The sequence below is a fragment of the Balaenoptera physalus genome (assembly GCF_965194825.1).
Source record: "Balaenoptera physalus genome assembly, chromosome: 18".
In the NCBI taxonomy this organism is placed as follows: Eukaryota; Metazoa; Chordata; class Mammalia; order Artiodactyla; family Balaenopteridae; genus Balaenoptera; species Balaenoptera physalus.
Window position 1 is genome coordinate 75591631 of NC_138899.1, and position 23726 is coordinate 75615356.

The 23726-nt window shown below is 40.9% G+C and overlaps 1 protein-coding gene across 12 annotated transcripts in view; it reads right to left on the bottom strand.

The window, feature by feature from the left end:
• Nucleotides 1–23726, bottom strand: part of MTUS2 (microtubule associated scaffold protein 2) — a 505324-nt gene that overhangs the window by 373789 nt on the left and 107809 nt on the right. For 9 of the 12 annotated variants that reach the window (XM_082435506.1, XM_082435497.1, XM_082435494.1 and 6 more), the window contains one exon: nucleotides 21160–21293. The exons of the other annotated variants lie outside the window; for them this stretch is intronic. The gene's annotated coding sequence lies outside the window, so the exon portion shown is untranslated. The remainder of the gene's footprint in view (nucleotides 1–21159; nucleotides 21294–23726) is intronic. 12 annotated transcript variants of the gene reach the window in all.

Here is a 23726-nt window from a genome sequence, read left to right on the forward strand (position 1 = left end):
GATCTTTTGTTAATGTCCCACAGGTCCCTGAGGCTCTGCTAATTTTTTTTAATCTATTTTCTCTCTGTTGTTTAGATTGGATAATTTCTATTATTCCATCTCCCATTTCCCTGATTTTTCATTCTTCTGTTGAGTGCATCCACTCTACTGTTGAGCCCATCCACTGTTTTTTTATTTCAGTTACATGTTTCAGTTCTAAGATCTCCATTTTGTTCTTTTTTATATCTTCTATGTCTTTGTTGAGACTTTATTTTTTTCATTCATTTTAAGTGTGTTCGTAATTGCTCTTTGAAACACTGTGTTTATTGAGATGTAATTCACATGCCATAAAATTCATCACCACTAAATAATTCCAGAACTTTGTATCACTCGAAAATGAAACACCATGCCCTTAGCAATCACTCCCCATGCTCCTTTCTCCCTAATCCCCGGAAACCATTAATCCACTTTCTGTCTCTGTAGAGTAGTCTGAACTGTACATTTCATATAAATGGAATCAAACAATATGTGGCCTTGTGTGACTGGTTTCTTTCACTTAACGTAATGTTTTCAAATTTTATCCATGTTGTAGCATGAATCACTACTTCATTCTTTTTCACGGCTTAATAATATTCCATTATATGGACATAGGACATTTTGTTTATCCAATCATACTGCTTCCACTTTTTAGTTATTATGAATAACGCTGCTGTGAACATCCATGTACAGACTTTTTTGTGGACATATGTTTTCAATTCTCTTGGGTATATACCTCGAGCAGAATTACTGGATCACATGGTAACACTGTATTTAACTTTCTGAGGGACTGCCAGACTGCTTTCCAAACTGGCTGTAACATTTTACATCCCTACCACCATGTATGAGGGTTGCAGTTTCTCCACATCCTCGCCAATGGTTCTTATTGTCTGTCTTTTTGATTATAGCCATCCTGGTGGGTGTGAAGTGGTATCTCATTGTGGTTTGGGTTTGCATTTCCCTAATGACATTAACAACCTTCATGTGTTGTTGAAGCATATTTGATGATGGCTGCTTTAAAATGTTTGTCAGATAATTCTAACATCTGTGCCATCTCAGTGTGGCATCTGTTGTCTTTTTTCTTTTGGTTTGAGATCTTCTTGGTTCTTGGTATGACAAATGCTTTTTTACTGAAATCTGGACATTTCAGGTATTATGATATGAGAACCTCCTATTTAAACCTTCTGGCATTGCTCTGGCAGAAAAGGATGAGGGTAGGGACACTGCCTCATTACTTTACTGACCGGTGGAGCTGGAAGTCCAGGTTCCCCACATGGCCCCCAATTAACCATGGAAGGGTGTGTGGCCTTATTACCACTAAGGGTGGGAAAAGTCATGACACCCCACTAGGCCTCCTCTGACACCACCACACTGGGGAGGGGGAGGGGGTCTTGTTACTGCCAAGTGGGGGCAGAATCCCAGGCTCCTTACCCAGAGCCACCGCCCTGGCAGAGATGGCAGGGCACCTCATTACTGGCTCACAAGGGAAAGTCTAGGTTCCCTACCAGGTCTTTGCTGGCATGGGTGGGAATGGGGCCACAACTTTTTCTATGGTGTTTGACTAGAGCAGAGTGGTTACTGTCTAAAAGTTTTCTGTCTTGCGAACCTGCTTCTTTCGTGGCCCTTTGGTGAGAGAAACCAGGCATTGAGGGGTGAGGGAGAGCTTTTAATCTCTGCCCATGACTGTTCTGGGTTGCTGGCTTCTTCTGCTCCAAGTCTGGGATAGATTAGGCAAGAAGAAAACCCAGAAAACTCACCACGGTGTCATTCCTCAAGGTCCCTAGCTGGCCTGCCTCCTTCTCTCCACCTTTGAGACCCACCTCATGTTTGTTTTATGTATAAAGTACAAAGTTGTTAGTTGCATTTGAGACGAACAGGGGAAAGTATGCCTACAACATCTTCCCAGAGACAGAAGTCCAGCTTGTCTTTTTAAACAAAAAAAAATTTTTTTAATTTTTCAATTACATCTTAAACATAGAAATAGTTTTAAAGTGAAAAATGCACATCCTTATCCTTCTGAAACGTAAGCCACTAAAATTAATTTAACCTTTTTGACAAGGTTCAACAATAAAACATCCACAGTTATACATTTATTTTTTCCACAAGACTCGTTTCGCGTTTACTACGTGATAAGCGCTCTTCCGTCACATTAAACGGGTCCTGTTGACCCGATTTTGGAAGTTCCTGTGATAGCCTGCTCCTTTTTCTATTTCTCACTCTTGTCAGTGTGGCTGCCTCCAGAGAGTCCCCACACCTTTTAATCCGCTACTTCTAACAGTGTGCAGGCTGAGAAATCAGACAGTCAGTTCTTTCAGAGATATTTTTAAACCGTAGTAAACAGACTAAGAATAACAGACTCTCCACTTTAACAGCAAATTTGCCAACATCTACTTGGGCTACTCCGACGTCCTTTCGGCTCAGTTTCCTCATCATATCCCAGTTAGCTGAAATTGGGCGACAAATGGTCTCCAATAACATGAAGTGCTGCTGTATATATAACTTTCATTTCACCTTCCTCAAGATCAGATCAAGCAAGCAGAAGCCTGCGGGAAAACAGGAGACCCAGGCCAAGTACAGACCAACAGGGAAATGTTCTCCTGGTGCCTATGACAAACCCACTACCCAGGAAGGACGCCTGAGTTCACAGGCAAGCTGGAAACTGAGGACGCCAAACTACTGGGATAATTAAGCACGAGGAACAAGTTAAATGCAGATACCTAATAAGCACTTTGAAATTTTTCTTACTTCATTACTGTTTGAGTATAACCAAAACTGACACTTCTAACATAACGGTCCTAGCACCTGTTGGTTTCAGGAAATGTGCTGTGCTCAGGGAACACGTCCCAGAGGCATGTTTTTCCAAGATGCTGAGGCTAATAATTGCTTAAAGGCTGACATCAGGGCTCAGTCTCACACCTTCTCCCACATGCATATCACAAAATACAGAACACGATGTCCCTGAACTCCACGGCATTCAGAATCAGCGCCTGACATCAGACTGCAGACCTCATGCCCATCTATGCTCCTGAGAGAGAATACTTGGTCCCAAGAGAGACTGTAAGTTCTAAACTCACCTCTGTGGTCTTGGAAAGTTATCTGAGTACTTTCCTCATCTAACATATGGAAAATATCCCCTGCATTACTGAGTTTTGATGAACTCTACAGAGAAAAACCACAGTACAAAAGAGACATAAATATTTAATGAATGCAGGGACTTCCCTGGTGGCTCAGTGGTTAAGAATCCGCCTGCCAATGCAGGGGACACGGGTTTGATCCCTGGTCTGGGAAGATCCCGTGTACTGCAGAGCAACTAAGCCAGTGTGCCACAACTACTGAGCCCGTGTGCTGCAACTACTAAGCCTGTGCTCTAGGCCCATGAGCCATAACTGCTGAGCCTGCGCACCACAACTACTGAAGCCTGCGTGCTCTAGGGCCCATGTGCTGCAACTACTGAAGCCTGCGTGCTCTAGGGCCCACGTGCTGCAACTACTGAAGCCCGCGCACCTAGAGCCTGTGCTCTACAACAAGAGAAGCCACCGCAGTGAGAAGCCCATGCACCGCAACGAAGAGTAGCCCCTGCTCACCGCAACTAGAGAAAGCCCGCGCGCAGCAACAAAGACCCAACGCAGCCCCCCCAAAATATATATATTCAATGAATTCCAAATATCGTGACTGTTATTGATTTTTATTATTACAAGGAAAAGACGGCCTCTCTATGAAGGGATAGGATACCAGATACTACCCTCAAGTTACCGCCACCTGTAAACCAAAGTACTGAGTTGATTTTCGGTCTAGACAACTCAGTGTCTCTGAATCCAGAGTGCTTTGTGTGATGTGGTACAGTTTTTAGCACATGCGGAAAGGCAGTTGCAGAGTCCAGGTCTTGAAGGTTACCTGCATCTTCTCTGGGGTGGTGAGCAGAGAAGGTCACTTCCCCTCTGTCCCCACCAGCTCTAACCAGTCTCCCCATGACTGCCGCCCACACCCCCTCACCCAGTGCCTCGCTCTCCCTTTAATATTCTCGGCTATGGTGTCTGGTTTGTTGGTGTTGGTTTTTTTCTTTTTCTAGCCATACACAATCCCCTAGACTCTGGGTCTTTATTCTGTATGTTTTCTACCCACCAGTCCCTCTCCTTTCGGTGCAATCCTCCTGACCTTTCAAATCTCCAGTCCTACTGGAGTCCACTGTCTTTGAAAAGGGAGACTTTGGTAGTTGAACTACAAGTCTTGGTGGGGAGACTCCAGGTCTTGGTGGGATGCTCCATTCAAAGGTGGGAACCCACCCCTGAAGCAGGGGTGGGGCAGAAAGAAAACCACAGGAGCACTGGTGCTGCAGCCACACCAAGCTGACGTGGAAGACATCCAACCTGTGGAGAGAGAGAACCCCGGGAGGCTGGGAGTGGAGGTGGCAAAGGCTGGTGAGAACTGTGGCAGAGATGGTCTAGCCCTGGAATCAAGAACACTCATCAATGCCCGGAGCACAGCAAGGCGTCCAGGCCCCCGTGGCTTCCCCAGGCACGAAGGGAGCACGCCACCCATGCCTGTGCAGGTCCTCTTACGGCAGCGGACCGGGCTGCAGTAGGCACTTGTCTGTCAGCGTCAGGCCAAGCGGGTGGTGGAAGTGTGGCTGGGATGACAGAGTGACAGAGTGCCAACTACGACCTGACCACAGGTGCAGGCAGACAGGGATGATGGGGACCATGGGGTCTGGAGGGAGGGAGGTAAGAAATGACTGGCTTGGAAACTAAGCCCACATTGCAGCAGTGAGAACCATCTCGTACAGGAGCATCAGTTTTCCCGGACACAGACACCTAGAAAACCATCATGTATGTGGGTCACGCTGAGCCCCTCAGTCATATCAGAGTCTTTTTATGGCAGCATCATCAGGCTATTTATAGTGAGCAATTAAAGATAGCCTAAGTGGGCCACCGCATTCCTATCTGGCTGGCTCTGGCTGGTGTGGGGTAACGCTAACAAGATAAAGGCTTTCTTTAAATGCCATGCTACACAAAAGCCTTCTCTAGATACTTAAAAGTCTCCCTTTCGTTTGTATTTATATTTTATTTTTAAAGGCAATTTAATTATTCATGGGATGCAGTCTCCATAATGTGAGCTACATTGTGGGAAACTTCACAAAAACTGTTCAATGCCCGGCAGGAGGCAGGCACGTGGACATAACATGGGGGTAGGAGACGGTGTCGGGGGGGATGGGGGGCACAGTCTTTGGACCCAAGCAGACCAGAGTCAGAATCGCACGGCTGCACATAAACCATCACATAGGGAAAGTCAGCCTCTCAAACCTCAGTTTTCTTACCTGCAAAACCAGGATCTATCAACTGACTTTAGAGCCCTTGTGTATATAAAGTGCCTTATGAATTCGGGTACCTGGCGATGCTCAGGAAATGGTAGCTGTTTTAGGGACAGTCAACAGGGCACATGAGAAATGAAGTCAGGGTTATGAAGAGACGTCTGGATATACTCCACCACCCTCGAGGAACACTTCCAGGGACAACTCAGCCCCCTGTGTGGGTCCCTCGTGCTAGGACCCTACTCTGCTCACTCCCGCCTAAACCTGATCTCTCCCTCCCTCTCCTCACACATCCGCTCCTCCAAACCATCACACATACACGTCTGCGTCTGTGGCTCGTGGTCCTGGAAGGCCACTCCCCAACCCAGGCGCCAAATATCTACCTGCTCAAAATCATACCTGTGCTTCCTGGCCCTACTCAAACGAGATCTGCTGTCTTCAAGGAGATGCCCAGCCCGATACCCCTCCACCCAGAATCTCTCAGCACTGGCCACCTGCCATGGTGGTCACAGTGAGAACGTCAATGCACTCATGAGCATCTCCTCCTCCTGATCCAGTCCAGGTATGTTCATTTAGAACACGCTGCCAAAGGCTTTGGATGCACGGGATAACGGGAGAGAAACTAACGGAAGGCAGCAATGTGATTTTGGTTTTCAGGACAGAAAGCTTGAGCAGTCTGTATCATCTGCAATGCTTTGAAATTAAGAAGTGCAGTGGTTAAGAATCCGCCTGCCAATGCAGGGGACAACATTCGATCCCTGGTCCGGGAAGATCTGACATGCCGTGGAGCAACTAAGCCCGTGTGCCGCAACTACTGAGTCCGTGTGCTGCAACTACTGAAGCCCGTGTGCTTAGAGCCCATGCTCCACAACAAGAGAAGCCACCGCAATGAGAAGCCCACGCACCGCAATGAAGAGTAGCCCCCGCTCGCCGCAACTAGAGAAAGTCCGCGCGCAGCAATGAAGACCCAACGTAGCAAAAAAAAAAAAAAGAAATGACTCACTGGGATCTTAACTCAGACGTGTCAGCACTCACAGTGTGAAGCCAGGAAACAAGCTTTCACTGTCACATTCACGGAACTACACTGAAGACAAGCCACTGGGAATTTGAGTCAAGATTACACATTTTTCTGCAGAACTTATTGGCAAATGGCACAAAAATTCATCCACATTGTTAGCAAAAATGAATGCCCTCTGAAAGTTCTTTCTTCCCCTGCAATTTCAAGGAAATGGGTAAAACAAATAGACCGCTCTCTACCAATAAAACTTAAATGTCACTTTGTCATATATTAAAATTTTACTTGTACCGGCATATTTCTGGACTCTCCATTCTGTCTCACTCTAGTAGCCTTTATGGTATGTTTTCTTCTCTGATAAGGGAAGTCTCAACTCTCCCTTCAAAATTTTTTTGACTTTAAAAAGAGTGCTGGCACTTTCAGCTGTCTATTTGGAACAAAATAATTTTCTTACACCATATGTAAAAATAAATTACAGATAAAGTAAAGGCTAGATGCCAAAAATAAACTAATAAACTCTTAAGAGAAAATCTAGGGGACTATGTGTACAACCTAAAGATGTGTGGAGCCTTATCTCCCTCTGAAAACAAAGAAACATAAAAGATGTATTTTGCTATATGAACATTTAAAACTTTTATAGAGCAAAAGCTATCGTAAGCAAGGTGTACATAAAAACAATAGATCTGGAAAAAATATTTGCAATAAAATGTTTAAAATAAAGTGCTAATATCAATAACATGTAGAAAGCCCTCTTAGAAATAGATACAAAAAAGAAAAATAATTCAATAGAAATATGTGCAAAAACATATGAATAGGAAATTTACAGAAAAGCCACGCTCCAAAAGACCAAACATATGAAAAACTACTCAAATGCACTCTTTCCATTCAGACTAGCAAAAATTATAAAGATGATTAACACCTATCGCTAACAGAAATGTCAAAAAAAGACACTCTCATAAATTGCTGGTGGCAGTGTAATTGTTACAGAAATTTTGGAAGCAATCCAGCAATGTCTATTGCTAAAAATACACTGATGAGATGCCAACTACTGTAACATTTTCTTAAAAAAAAAATAGTGCAAAAGAAGAGATGTACAAATACGTTTACTGCACTGCTATTCCTAACGGCAAAAAAGGAAACAAAATGAATGTTTGTTAATAGGGTAACAGTTGAATAAATAAAGATGGGTCCATACCCATACCATGGACTATAGCCATAAATAGAATGAATGGGAACTATATTAGTGGAGTCGGAGGTACTTCTATGAGGCTTTGTTAAACAGAAAAATTAACACAGAAAAGTGTGTTTAATATGACACCAGTTAATAAAGCAAACGATTACCCCCAAATCCTTATATATTCATATGTTTATATGTTCATATATGGTTATCTGGACAAAGAGGAAAGCACAGGAGGATACACACCAGGTAATTCACATGGGTTATTTAGGGTGACAGAGGGAAAATAAGTGAAAACAGAAAAAAAAAAAAAAAAATCCCAAAGAACACCCAATGTATATATGATCTCATATATATATATTTCTTTAAAAAGAAAATTTTAAAAAAGAGATTGGATTAGATCTGTATCTAGCAATTTGCAGGGATATACACCAATTGCTGTTAAATTAAAAGAACAAATTGCATAATAATGTGTAAAAAAAAATTCTGTTTGAATAAAGACAAAATATCACTATATTTATAAATAAGCTTACATATTTGTTGGAGCAAGGAGAAAGATTTGGAAAGCTATACACCAGGCTATTAACAGTGATTATCTCAGGAAGGTTGTGTTGGTTCAGAAAGAACATTAGATCAGTAACTTTGCCCATATATGATCTTTGTACAGAATTGCTTCAGTTATTAAAGCAAATGTGTTTTACTTCTATAACTAAAAATAAATACAGAAATTTTGTTTTCTACAAAAGGAAAAACAAGCGTAACAGTGACAGGGAATAAGAAGTGCTTCATGGAATTCTTTTTCGAATTCCATCCTAGAATTTACCACCGGTGCACACCCACATAAAAGTTGCATTACCTGCTTGTGCTGCACATACACACTCCATCACTACACCCTGCCCTTCAATAAACACCACTCCACCCTAGCCAGTAGCAGAGGCTCTATCAACTATTATCATTTGCTTGTCAATATTATCTCCAGGTCAGATCCTTCATCTTGGTTTCCTAATCACGGTGCCTGGCTTTAATTTTTTTCAATTAAGAGAATGTACTCAACAGACTAGGAATGGAGGGAAACTACCTTAACATAATAAAGGCCATATATGAAAAGCCCACAGCGAACATCACACTCAGTGGTGAAAGAATGAAAGCTTTCCTTCAAAATTAAGGATAATACAAGGATGCCTGTTTTCACCAATTCTATTCAACATAGTACTGGAAGTCCTAGATAGAACGATTAGGCAAGGAAGAGAAACAAAGCATCCAAATCAGAAAGGAAAACGTAAAATTATCTCTGTTTTCAGACAACATGCTCTTATATGTAGAAAACCCCAAAGATTCCAGACAGAAAACAAGCAAACAAACAAAAAAGACCTGTTAGAATGAACAAGTTCAGCAAAGATGCAGAATTCAAAGTCACACAAAAACCAGTTGCATTTCTGTACACTAACAATGAACAATCAGAAAAGAAAGTTAAGAAAACAATTCCATTTACAATCGCATCAAAAAATAAAATAAAATACTTAAATATTAACTTGACCAAGGAGGCAAAAGACTTGTTCATAAAAACTGCAAAATGATGCTGAACAAAATTAAAGAAGACACAAATGAACGGAAAGACATCCCATGTTCATGGACTGGAAGACAATATTGTTAAGATGCCAATACTACTGGAAGCAATCTACGGATTTAATCAATCCCTATCAAAATCCCAGGGACATTTTTTGCAGAAAACAGAAAACTCCATCCTAAAATTCATATGGAATCCCAAAGATGAATCCCAAAGATGACAATAGCCAAAATGATCTTCAAAAAGAAGAACAAAGTTGGAGGTCTCACACTTCCCAATTTCAACACTTATTACAAGGTACAGTAATCAAAACAGTGTGTGACAGGCATAAAGACCATATGGATCAACGTAACAGAATGTAGAGTCCAGAAATAAACCTTTGCATATATGGTGAAATGATTTCTGACAAGAGTACAAGACCATTCGATGGGGGAAAGACCATCTCTTCAACAAATGGTGCTGGGAAAACTGGATATCCACAGGCTAAATAATGAAGTTGGACCCTTACCTTAAACCATATACAAACATTGATTTGAAATAGATCAAAGACATAAACCTAAGACCTAAAACTATAAAACAGAAGACAACACGGGAGATAGCTTCATGATATTGGTCTTAGCAAGAATTTCTTGAATATGACACCAAAAGCAAGGCAACAGGGTAGATAAATTGTACTACATTAAAATTTAAAACTTCTGTGCATCAAAGAACACAACCAATAAAGTGAAAAGGTAACCTATAGAATGGGAGAAAATACTTGCAAATCATATATCTGATAAGGGGTTAATATCCAGAATATCTAAAGAACTCCTACAATTCAACAACAAAAAATAATCCAATCTAAAAATGGGCAATGGATTTGAATAGACATTTCTCCAAAGAAGATAAACAAATGGCCAACAAGCATACGAAAAGATGCTCAACATCACTAGTCATGAGGGAAATGAAAATCAAACCCGTGAGATATCATCTCACACTCATCAGGATGGCTACTGTCAAAACAAAATAACTGTTGACAAGGATGTGGAGAAATTGGAACCCTTGTGCACTGTTGATGGGAAAGTAAAATGGAACATCTGCTATGGAAAAGAGTGTAGCAGTTCCTCAAGAAATTAAAAATAGAGTTAACATATGACACAGCAATTCCACTTCTGGGTATGTGTCTAAAAGAATTGAAAGCAGGGTCTCAAAGAGATATGTGCATACCCATGTTTACTACAGCATTATTCACAATAGTCAAAAGGTGGAAGCAACCCAAGTGTCCATCAATGGATGAACAGATTAAAAAAATGTGTATACATACAATGGAATATCATTCAGTCTCAAAAAGGAAGGAAAGAAGAGCTTCAAGACGGCGGAAGAGTAAGACGTGGAGATCACCTTCCTCCCCACAAATACATCGGAAATACATCTACATGTGGAACAACTCCTACAGAACACCTACTGGATGCTGGCAGAAGACCTCAGACCTCCCAAAAGGCAAGAAACTCCCCACGTACCTGGGTAGGGCAAAAGAAAAAAGAAAAAACAGAGACAAAAGAATAGGGACGGGACCTGCACCAGTGGGAGGGAGCTGTGAAGGAGGAAAGGTTTCCACACACTAGGAAGCCCCTTCGCGGGCGGAGACTGCGGGTGGTGGAGGGGGGAGCTTCGGAGCCACGGAGGAGAGCGCAGCCACAGGGGTGCGGAGGGCAAAGCGGAGAGATTCCCGCACAGAGGATCGGTGCCAACCAGCACTCACCAGCCCGAGAGGCTTGTCTGCTCACACGCCAGGGCGGGAGGGGGCTGGGAGCTGAGGCTCGGGCTTCGAAGGTCGGATCCCAGGGACAGGACTGGGGTTGGCGGCGTGAACACAGCCTGCAAGGGGCTAGTGTGCCACAGCTAGCCAGGAGGGAGTCCGAGAAAAAGTCTGTACCTGCCGAAGAGGCAAGAGACCATTGTTTCGGGGTGCACGAGGAGAGGGGATGAAGAGCACCGCTTAAAGGAGCTCCAGAGACTGGCGCGAGCCGCGGCTATCAGCGCGGACCCCAGATACGGGCATGAGACGCTAAGGCTGCTGCTGCCGCCACCAAGAAGCCTGTGTGCAAGCACAGGCCACTATCCACACCGCCCCTCCCAGAAGCCTGTGCAGACCCCCACCACCAGGGTCCTGTGATCCAGAGACAACTTCCCCGGGAGAACACAGGGCGCACCTCATGTTGGTGCAACGTCACACTGGCCTCTGCCGTCGCAGGCTCGCCCCGCATTCCGTACCCCTCCCTCCCCACGGCCTGAGTGAGCCACAGCCCCTGAATCAGCTGCTCCTTTAAGCCCGTCCTGTGTGAGCGCAGAACAGACGCCCTCAGCGACCTACACGCAGAGGCGGGGCCACATCCAAAACTGAACCCCGGGAGCTGTGCGAACAAAGAAGAGAAAGGGAAATCTCCCCCAGCAGCCTCAGGAGCAGCGGATTAAATCTCACAATCAACCTGATGTACCCTGCATCTGTGGAATACCTGAATAGACAACAAATCATCCCAAATTGAGGAGGTAGACTTTGAGAGCAACAATTTATATATTTTTTTCCCTTTTTCTCTTTCTGTGAGTGTGTATGTGCATGCTTCTGTGTATGATTTTGTCTGTATAGCTTTGCTTTTACCATTTGTCCTGGGTTCTGTCTGTCCTTTTTTTTTTTTTTTTTAGTATGGTTTTTAGTGCTTGTTATCATTGGTGGATTTGCTTCTTGGTTTAGTTGCTCTCTTCTTTCTTTCTCTTCTTTTTTTTAATTACTTTTTAAAAATTTTTTTAATAATTATTTTTCATTTTTTATATTAATAACTTTTTAATTTAATTTAATTTAATTTTAACTTCTTTCTTTCTTTTTTTTCTTCCTTTTATTCTGAGCTGTGTGGATGACAGCCTCTTGGTGCTCCAGCCAGCCGTCAGGGCTGTACCTCTGAGGTGGGAGAGACAGTTCAGGACACTGGTCCACGAGGGACCTCCCAGCTCCACGTAATATCAAATGGCGAAAATCTCCCAGAGATTTCCATCTCAACGTCAAGGCCCAGCTCCACTCAATGACCAGCAAGCTCCAGTACTGGAAACCCTATGCCAAACAACTAGAAAGACAAGAACACAATCCCACCCATTAGCAGAGAGACTGCCTAAAATCATAATAAGGTCACAGACACCCCAAAACACACCACCAGACACGGAACTGCCCACCAGAAAGATCCAGCCTCATCCACCAGAACACAGGCACTAGTCCCCTCCACCAGGAAGCCTACACAACTCACTGAACCAGCCTTACCCACTGGGGGCAGACACCAAAAACAACGGGAATTACGAACCTGCAGCCTGCGAAAAGGAGACCCCAAACACAGTAAGTTAAGCAAAATGAGAAGACAGAGAAACACACAGCAGATGAAGGAGCAAGGTAAAAACCCACCAGACCTAACAAATGAAGAGGAAATAGGCAGTCTGCCTGAAAAAGAATTCAGAGTAATGACAGTAACATGATCCAAAATCTTGGAAATAGAATGGAGAAAATACAAGAAACATTTAACAAGGACCTAGAAGAACTAAAGAGCAAACAAACAGTGACGAACAACACAATAAATGAAATTTAAAATTTCCTAGAAGGGATCAATAGCAGAATAACTGAGGCAGAAAAATCTCAAGAGACCTCTGGGACAACATTAAACGCACCAACATTCGAATTATAGGGGTCCCAGAAGAAGAAGAGAAAAAGAAAGGGACTGAGAAAATATTTGAAGAGATTATAGTAGAAAACTTCCCTAATATGGGAAAGGAAATAGTTAATCAAGTCCAGGAAGCACAGAGAGTCCCATACAGAATAAATCCAAGGAGAAACACGCCAAGACACATATTAATCAAACTATCAAAAATTAAATGCAAAGAAAAAATATTAAAAGCAGCAAAGGAAAAACAACAAATAACATACAAGGGAATCCCCATAAGGTTAACAGCTGATCTTTCAGCAGAAACTCTGCAAGCCAGAAGGGAGTGGGAGGACATATTGAAAGTGATGAAGGGGAAAAACCTACAGCCAAGATTACTCTACCCAGCAAGGATCTCATTCAGATTTGATGGAGAAAATAAAACCTTTACAGACAAGCAAAAGCTAAGAGAATTCAGCACCACCAAACCAGCTTTACAACAAATGCTAAAGGAAATTCTCTAGGCAGGAAACACAAGAGAAGGAAAAGACCTACAATAACAAACCCAAAACAATTAAGAATGGTAATAGGAACTTACATATCGATAATTACCTTAAATGTAAATGGATTAAATGCTCCCACCAAAAGACACAGACTGGCTGAATGGATACAAAAACAAGACCCGTATATATGCTGTCTACAAGAGACCCACTTCAGACCCAAGGACACATACAGACTGAAAGTGAGGGGATGCAAAAAGATATTCCATGCAAATGGAAATCAAAAGAAAGCAGGAGTAGCAATTCTCATATCAGACAAAATAGACTTTAAAACAAAGACTATTACAAGACACAAAGAAGGACACTAATAATGATCAAGAGATCAATCCAAGAAGATATAAAAATTGTAAATATTTATGCACCCAACATAGGAGCACCTCAATACATAAGGCAAATACTAACAGCCATAAAAGGGGAAATCAACAATAACACAATCATAGTAGGGGACTTTAACACCCCACTTTCACCAATGAACAGATCATCGAAAATGAAAATAAATAAGGAAACACAAGCTTTAAGTGATACATTAAACAAGATGGACTTAATTCATATTTACAGGACATTCCATCCAAAAACAACAGAATACACTTTCTTCTCAAGTGCTCACGGAACATTCTCCAGGATAGATCATATCTTGGGTCACAAATCAAGCCTTGGTAAATTTAAGAATACTGAAATCATATCAAGTATCTTTTCCGACCACAATGCTATAAGACTAGATATCAATTACAGGAAAAAAATCGGTAAAAAATACAAACACATGGAGGCTAAACAATATACTACTTAATAACCAAGAGATAACGGAAGAAATCAAAGAGGAAATCAAAAACTACCTAGAAACAAATGAAAATGAAAACAAGACGACCCAAAACCTATGGGATGCAGCAAAAGCAGTTCTAAGAGGGAAGTTTATAGCAATACAAACCTACCTTAAGAAACAAGAAACATCTCAAATAAACAACCTAACCTTACACCTAAAGCATTACAGAAAGAAGAACAAAAAAACCCCAAAGTTAGCAGAAGGAAAGAAATCATGAAGATCAGATTAGAAATAAATGAAAAAGAAATGAAGGAAACTATAGCAAAGATCAATAAAACTAAAAGCTGGTTCTTTGAGAAGATAAACAAAATTGATAAACCATTAGCCAGACTCAACAAGAAAAAAAGGGAGAAGACTCAAATCAATAGAATTAGAAATGAAAAAGGAGAAGTAACAACTGACACTGCAGAAATACAAAGGATCATGAGAGATTATTACAAGCAACTGTATGCCAATAAAATGGACAACCTGGAAGAAACGGACAAATTCTTAGAGATGCACACCTTCCGAGACTGAATCAAGAAGAAATAGAAAATATGAACAGACCAATCACAAGCACTGAAATTGAAACTGTGATTAAAAATCTTCCAACAAACAAAACCCCAGGACCAGATGGCTTCACAGGCGAATTCTATCAAACATTTAGAGAGGAGCTAACAACTATACTTCTCAAACTCTTCCAAAATATAGCAGAGGGAGGAACACTCCCAAACTCATTTGACGAGGCCACCATCACCCTGATACCAAAACCAGACAAAGATGTGAAAAAGAAAGAAAACTACAGGCCAATATCACTGATGAATATAGATGCAAAAATCCTCAACAAAATACTAGCAAACAGAACCCAACAGCACATTAAAAGGATCATACACCATGATCAAATGGGGTTTATCCCAGGGATGCAAGGAATCTTCAATATACGCAAATCAATCAGTGTGATACACCATATTAACAAATTGAAGGAGAAAAACCATATGATCATCTCAATAGATGCAGAGAAAGCTTTTGACAAAATTCAACACCCATTTATGATAAAAACCCTCCAGAGAGTAGGCATAGAGGGAATTTACCTCAACATAATAAAGGCCATAGATGACAAACCCACAGCCAACATCGTTCTCAATGGTGAAAAACTGAAACCATTTCCACTAAGATCAGGAACAAGACAAGGTTGCCCACTCTCACCACTATTATTCAACATAGTTTTGGAAGTTTTAGCCGCAGCAATCACAGAAGAAAAAGAAATAAAAGGAATCCAAATTGGAAAAGAAGTAAAGCTGTCACTGTTTGCAGATGACATGGTACTACACATAGAGAATCCTAAAGATGGTACCAGAAAACTACTAGAGCTAATCAATGAATGTGGTAAAGTAGCAGGATACAAAATTAATGCACAGAAATCTCTTGCATTCCTATACACTAATGATGAAAAAATCTGAAAGAGAAATTAAGAAAACACTCCCATTTACCACTGCAACAAAAAGAATAAAATATCTAGCAATAAACCTACCTAAGGAGACAAAAGACCTGTATGCAGAAAATTATAAGACACTGATGAAAGAAATTAAAGATGATACAAATAGATGGAGAGATATACCATGTTCTTGGATTAGAAGAATCAACATTGTGAAAATGACTATACTACCCAAAACAATCTACAGATTCAATGCAATCCCTATCAAACTACCACTGGAATTTTTTACAGAACTAGAACAAAACATTTCACAATTTGTATGGAAACACAAAAGACCCCGAATAGCCAAAGCAATCTTGAGAAAGAAAAACGGAGCTGGAGGAATCAGGCTCCCTGACTTCAGACTGTACTACAAAGCTACAGTAATCAAGACAGTATGGTACTGGCACAAAAACAGAAATATAGATCAATGGAACAGGATAGAAAGCCCAGAGATAAACCCACACACATATGGTCACCTTATCTTTGATAAAGGAGGCAGGAATATACAGTGGAGAAAAGACAGCCTCTTCAATAAGTGGTGCTGGGAAAATCAGACAGCTACATGTAAAAGAATGAAATTAGAACACTCCCTAACACCATACACAAAAATAAACTCAAAATGGATTAAAGACCCAAATGTAAGGTCAGACACTATTAAACTCTTAGAGGAAAACACAGGCAGAACACTCCATGACATAAATCACAGCAAGATCCTTTTTGACCCACCTCCTAGAGAAATGGAAATAAAAACACAAATAAACAAATGGGACCTAATAAAACTTAAAAGCTTTTGCACAGCAAAGGAAACCACAAACAAGATGAAAAGACAACCTTCAGAATGGGAGAAAATATTTGCAAACGAAGCAATGGACAAAGGATTAATCTCCAAGATTTACAAGCAGCTCATGCAGCTCAATATCAAAAAAACAAACAACCCAATCCAAAAATGGGCAGAAGACCTAAATAGACATTTCTCCAAAGAAGATACACAGATTGCCAACAAACCTATGAAAGAATGCTCAACATCAGTAATCATTAGAGAAATGCAAATCAAAACTACAATGAGATATCATCTCACACCAGTCAGAATGGCCATCATCAAAAAACCTACAAACAATAAATGCTGGAGAGGGTGTGGAGAAAAGGGAAGCCTCTTGCCCTGTTGGTGGGAATGTAAATTGATACAGCCACTACGGAGAACAGTATGGAGGTTCCTTAAAATACTAAAAATAGAACTACCATAGGACCCAGCAATCCCACTATTGGGCATATACCCTGAGAAAACCATAATTCAAAAAGAGACATGTACCACAATGTTCATTGCAGCTCTGTTTACAATAGCCAGGACATGGAAGCAACCTAAGTGTCCATCAACAGATGAATGGATAAAGAAGATGTGGCACATATATACAATGGAATATTACTCAGCCATAAAAAGAAATGAAATTGAGTTATTTGTAGTCAGGTGGGTGGACCTAGAGACTGTCATACAGAGTGAAGTAAGTCAGAAAGAGAAAAACAAATACCGTATGCTAACACATATATATGGAATCTTAAAAAAAAAAAAAAAAAAAAGGTCATGAAGAACCTAGGGGCAAGATGGGAATAAAGATGCAAGCCTACTAGAGAATGGACTTGAGGATATGGGGAGGGGGAAGAGTAAGCTGGGACAAAGTGAAAGAATGGCATGGACATATATACACTACCAAATGTAAAATAGATAGCTAGTGGGAAGCAGCCGCATAGCACAGGGAGATCAGCTCGGTGCCTTGGGACCACCTAGAGGGGTGGGATAGGGAGGGTGGGAGGGAGAGAGACGCAAGAGGGAAGAGATATGGGGATATATGTATATGTATAACTGATTCACTTTGTTATAAAGCAGAAACTAACACACCATTGTAAAGCAATTATACTCCAATAAAGATGTTAAAAAATAAAATAAAATAAAATAAAGCATTTAGTGATTGGGAATGAAAAAAAAAAGGAAGAAAATTTTGACATAGTCTGCAACATGGATGAACCTTGAGGACATTATACTACGTTAAATAAGCCAGGTATTGAAAGGCAAATACTGTATGATTTCACTTGTATGAGATGTCTAGATTAGCCACATTCATAGAGACAGAAAATAGAATGGTGGTTGCCAGAGGCTGGAGGGAGGGGGAAATGGAGCACTGTTGTCTAATGGGGATAGAGTTTCAGTTTTGCAAGATGAAAAGAGTTCTAGAGATTGGTTGCATGACAATGTGAATGTACTTAACACTACTGAACAGTGCACTTAAAAATGGTCAAGATGGTAAATTTTATGTTATGTGTATTTTACCACAATTTTAAAATTTTAAAACATTAAGAGAATGGGATATTGTAATTAAAAGATAACAAGGTGAGTGAGGTATTGGTTAGAAGTTGGGCTAGAAACTGAGAGAGGCTGGGAAAACCCAAAAGCACACTAAAATCCAGGGCCCCCAGGCAGGAGAGTAGGTCCCATTTGGAATAACCGAGATGCACATTAAACTGATGCCCAAATCGTATGCAACAGAAAAACATTCCTGCTGCTCAACGTCAAAGCCTGGTCCTACTCAGTGGATGGGAGAAGGGATGTCAATGTTCCATCCTGGGGAACGCCAGCCTTCCCATAAAATAGGGAGAAGAGCCCCGTCCTATGCAGCAAAGATTGAAAAACAAGTTGTTTGCGTCATTTTTAAAAAAAGTTTGAACATACATATCCTACTACCTTGTTGGGAAAATTAATAAAGTAGTCTTGTTCAGGCTTCAGAGGCAGACGCAGGCCTCTGCCCGACCTGTGACCCTGCCTGGACTGCACGCCTGCTTGCACACCTAACGATTGCTGCTAGCAAGTCAAGCGGCACTTACCATAAGAAAGGGAGTGGGTCTTGGAATTTCTTGAACCCTGGGGACCTGGCTAGTCCCCCAGGGTCTGGAAAATCTTGTGACTCACCTGGTGAAATTAACAGCATTGTTACAATTGAACCAGAGCTGCATTTTTGCACGCAAACTGATAATATCAGTTTGCGGCCTGGAATAATAAACGGAAGCCCCCAGGACTCCATTCTGAAATCTCACCTGTGGGGTGGACGCACCGCCCAGGACCCTTCCCAACTGGGGCTCCAGCGTGCTGTTACTCGGGACTTCCCAGCTGCTGTTTGGATCTGGAAGTAGGGGTCGGCCCAGTTCGGTGATGTATACCTTGTTATGTTTCTCTAATAATCTTATTCCTTTCCTTCTAATGATTGTATATTAAAATTAAGTTAAACCACCTTTCATTAAAGAGTTGACTAAAGCTGTTTATTTGTGTGAGATGAGTGCTTATTTTGCCAGCTAATCCAACAATCCTTAAAACCGAAAGCAAGCTTTCAGCAAAACATACCTACACATGTTCTCTTTTATATGCTTTAAAATATACATATAACCTATAAGGTGAAAGAAAAATGAAGCTCAGAGATATTAAGTGACTTCCAAGATTTACAAGCTGGTCGCCCAACGGGGTAGTGGGGAGGAGATCCACCCCCCCACCAACCTGTACTCAGGACCTGCACTGAGTTTGTGATGTAAAAGCTCCAGCTGGGGCAGTGGACAGTGGCATCTGTTATAATATAGAGTCAAGCGCAGGCCCAGGAAAAGTTGGTCCCTTTCCTCCCCGCCACACCTGTGAAGCGAGCAATGGCTGACATTATCACAGTGGAAGCTACGTGTCTACCATGGTGCTCTGAGGTAAGTTGCCAACAAAGTCATAAAGCCTCCTCTGACATTTAAACAGATGGGAAGCAGCAATTTTATGAGATTATAGAAATAAGCAATCTTGAGATGAGGAAAAAATCTTAGGAACCAATAAGACTAATTTCTCACCTAACAGAGGAATCCCACCCACAGATTCTCTGGCAGGTAGGAACACTTCTAATTGTAGGGAATGTCACTACCTAACGAGACAAGCCCATTCTATTTTGAACAGCCCTAAAGAATTATGAAATGCCTTCCTATACAGAACCAAAAACTGCCTCCCTGTAACTTCTCCCTCTTGACCTGAGCCTTATCTTCTTAAAATAGAGAGATGATTTCAAACGATTGAGGAAACTGACGATCATTTGAAAACACTCCTACCCACCATGCAGTAACACATTACTTGCTTAGAGGTAAACGTAAGCCACACAAGCCAGTAAGTAAACAGTTGTTTAGCGAGTCCTTGGGCACAAATTTCCAGCTCTGAAAAAGCTTAAATCCTGGACAACAGGGCAACAGTACAATTATTTTGTTAAAGAAAATTAGTTAACATCATGCTCAATAATTTTGATTGCATAAATACGCTGTGAAAATGATCTGTCATCTTTGAACAAGAAAAAGATGGCCTGTAAATTCTGTTTGAATGTCTAAAGAAAATTTCCCTCCACGTATAAACAATATACTTAAAACTAACTGTAGTCTCAACCAACCCACGGAAATTTAGAGTTGCCAAGAATCATAAATTGTCCCTATCTCCCATTACCCTACACAAATTAATATTCGAAAGTTGTCTTTAAATCCTGTGTAAAAATTTAACCATGTGGCCAATACATGCCATTTGCTAAAAAAAAAAAAAAAAAAAAAAAAAAAAAAGTAATAGGTTCTAGTTCTTTCTTGAAAAAACAGTGGCATACGTACAATTATTTATTATTTTCCATTCTCTGATGAAAGATACAAAAAGTAAAATTAAACAAAAAACTGACTTCTCATCTTTTCCTTACATAGAACATTTAAACTGTCAATTAACTAACAGTGGCAAGACCCAGGAGGTGTTGGTGATACTAGTGCTGCGGCACCAGATTCTTTACATGTGAAGAATATACTTTGAAAATGTTTTTAAGTAGGAGGCTGCTTGAGGTCCACAAGAAGAGCTCACTCATAACTTGTTTCCATCAACAGTCACAAACAGTTTTTTGCAAAGCCCAAAAGATCTCTTGTAACTTTGGTAGATACTTGGAAGACTCCTTTTCTAAGTGAATAAATCACTCACAAACACACTGGATGTTAACTTTTGTGGTACTTCATCAAAATAAAATTATAAAATTACATGGACAGAATTTTTTCCTCCACAGTACCTTCTATAAAATCAACACTGGCCCATGCATCCCAAAGCAACAGTCTGGCCCCTGATCCTGAATTCAGTTCAGGATATATAACCATCAATAAGCAGCTACCAAGCAGAGTGCCAGGACTTTGAAAGCATCCCTGGCTTTCGAGAAGCAGACATTCCTTTCAGCCATATTCCTTAATGCCCAAAACATAAAATTCCAGTGAAATTTTAATTAACAAATTCAAGGCTCAATTAGGATGCTCACGTAAAATAATATAAAACCTTATGTAAGCCACAGTAATGAGAGTGAACTCAATCACAATAAAGAAACATTTAGTTAAATAAAAATATTTTTATTATTGCCTATTCAGAGATGTATATAAGTGGCAAACGCAATTAAATATCCCCATAAAATGAAAACTAACTGTAAACAGCCCCAGCATACTTCTTTGCTTAACATCCTATAGCTCCAATTAATTTTATTTCCCCAAATAGTCACCCACAACCTACTCACATAAATTCTTCTCCGTCTCAGAAGAAGTCGGCTCCTTTGGCTGTATCAGCATCCCAGGCAAAAAGGACCATGCGAGTCATAATTGCCCAAGGGCTTCAGTTTTGGACACTGGATACGTGGCTTCATCCAGGGGCCTGTTAGAAATGCAGACTCTTAGACTCTACCCCAGACCTGATGAATCAGACCCTACATTTTCACAAGCTCCCCAAGTGATTTCCAAGCATATTACAGTTTGAGCAGCACTGCTACAGACCAACCAGTGGGTCTCAAAAGGTGGTCCCAGGACCAGCAGCATCATGAAATGGGAAATGCAAGTTCTCGATCCCCACATGCAACTCAATATAAAAAAAAAAAAAACACCCAATCAAAAAATGGACAGAAGACCTGAACAGACATTTTTCCAAAGAACACATACAGATGGCCAACAGGCATATGAAAAGACTCTCAACATCCTTAATTATTAGAGAAATGCAGATCCAAACAACAAGATATCACCTCACACTTGTCAGAATGGCTATCATCAAAACATGTACAAATAATAAATTCTGGAGAGGATGTGGAGAAAAGAGAACCCTTGCACACTGTTGGTGGGAATGTTGGTGCAGCCACTGTGGAAAATAGTATGAGGTTCCCCTAAAAACTAAAAATAGAACTACTACATGACCCAGCGATTCCACTCTGGGTATATATCCAAAGAAAATGAAAATACTGAGTCAAAAAGATACATGCACCTTGTGTTTATAGCAGCATTATTTACAACACCCAAAACATAGAAGCAATCCAGGTGCCCATCAACAGACAAATGGAAAAGTATATATATATATATATATATATATATATATATATATATACACACACACAATGGAATACTACTCAGCCTTACAAAAGAATGAAATACTACCATTTGCAGCAACATGGACAGACCTAAAGAATATTATGCTTAGTGAAATAAAGCAGACAAATACTGTATGAAATCACTTACACGTGGAGTCTAAAAATAATACAAATGAATGTATATGCAAACGGAACAGACTCACAGATACAGAAAACTCAGTAGTGGTTACCAAAGGGGGAGAGGGAAGGGTGGAGGGACAAGTTGGGGGTATGGGACTAACAGATACAAACTACTATGTATAAAATAGATAAGCAACAAGGATATATTGCACAGCACAGGGAATTATAGCCATTATCTTATAATTATGTAACAATAGAGTAAAGCTGCAAAATACTGACTCACTAATGCTGTACACCTGAAACTAATACAATATTGTGAATCAACTATACTTCAATTTAAAACAAAAAAACCCCGGAGGTGGGGTCCAGCAATTCATGTTTTTACAAGCCCTCCAGGTGAAGGACCAGGTAGTAAATTTAGTCTTTGTGGCCATATGGTCTCTGTCGCAAGCACTAAATCACGCAGCCGTAGCACTAAAGCAGCCGTGTACAAAACGTAAACAAATAAGCTTGGCTGTGTTCCAGTAAATCTTTACTTAACGGACTCTGGAATTTGAATTGTATATAATTTTCACGTGTCATGAAATATTCTTCTCTTGATTTTTAAAAATCATTTAAAAATGTAAAACCATTCTGAGCTCACGGTCCATACAAAGCCAAGTGGTGACCGAAACTGACCCGTGGGCTCTCGTTCACCAGCCCCTGCTTTAGAGGTGAGATGATTCTCCCCAGTTGCCACTGCCCTCCTTTCCTGGCCCACAGGGGTCCTTAAGGTCACGCCCCCAGGATCGATGCAAATCAGAGCACTAAAGCAACTAGCCTCTCAGCAAAACAGCAACATTTCAAACACATCCTATATAATTTTGTAGAAACAGCATTGCTGAGGAGGGGATACCAATTCCCATACTAATAATGCTCAGGAAATAAAGTAAGATTCTGCTGAGAAGGTATAATAAGACTTGTGAGCTTTTTAAAACTTAATTATAAATGTTCAAGGGAGGGAGAAAAGCAAATGAAGCAATCCAAAGGTGTCCGCGATCGGGAGTCCAGCCCATCTTTCTAATCTTACTGATCTTATCTACTACCTCTTCCTAAAACCCCCTGTGCCCCAAATGAATGTAACCGCTCTCTGTTCCCAAACCCCAGTCTGAGGATGCCCACAGATCTCTCCCACTCTCTCCGCATTAGGAAGGCCCTGCGCCCCCAGCCCCATGTGTCCAAAACCTGCTCATTCCTTGCTGTCTGGCACAAACACAAGTCCTCCAAGGAGCACGCCCAGTCCTCCAGCTACAATGAATCCCTCTGCAGTCTGTCCTTGTGTTTCTAGTCTCCTAATTATCACATTCTATTCCTTATTTGTAGATTTTTTCTATACCCTGCACTAAATTATAAGCTTCTTGAGCATATGAATATCTCACTCATATTTCTTCAACACATTTAGTCCCCTAGCACAGGGACACAGTAATGGTGACTTGCATATTTTCTGAAATGATTTTTATTTCGTGAAAACAATATAAAATTACTATAGAAACAGCAGCAGCAGCTACCATTATTGACACTTCAGTTATCGTCAACCTTATAACAAAACTTCCTTTCAGGTAGGAATCCTTGTG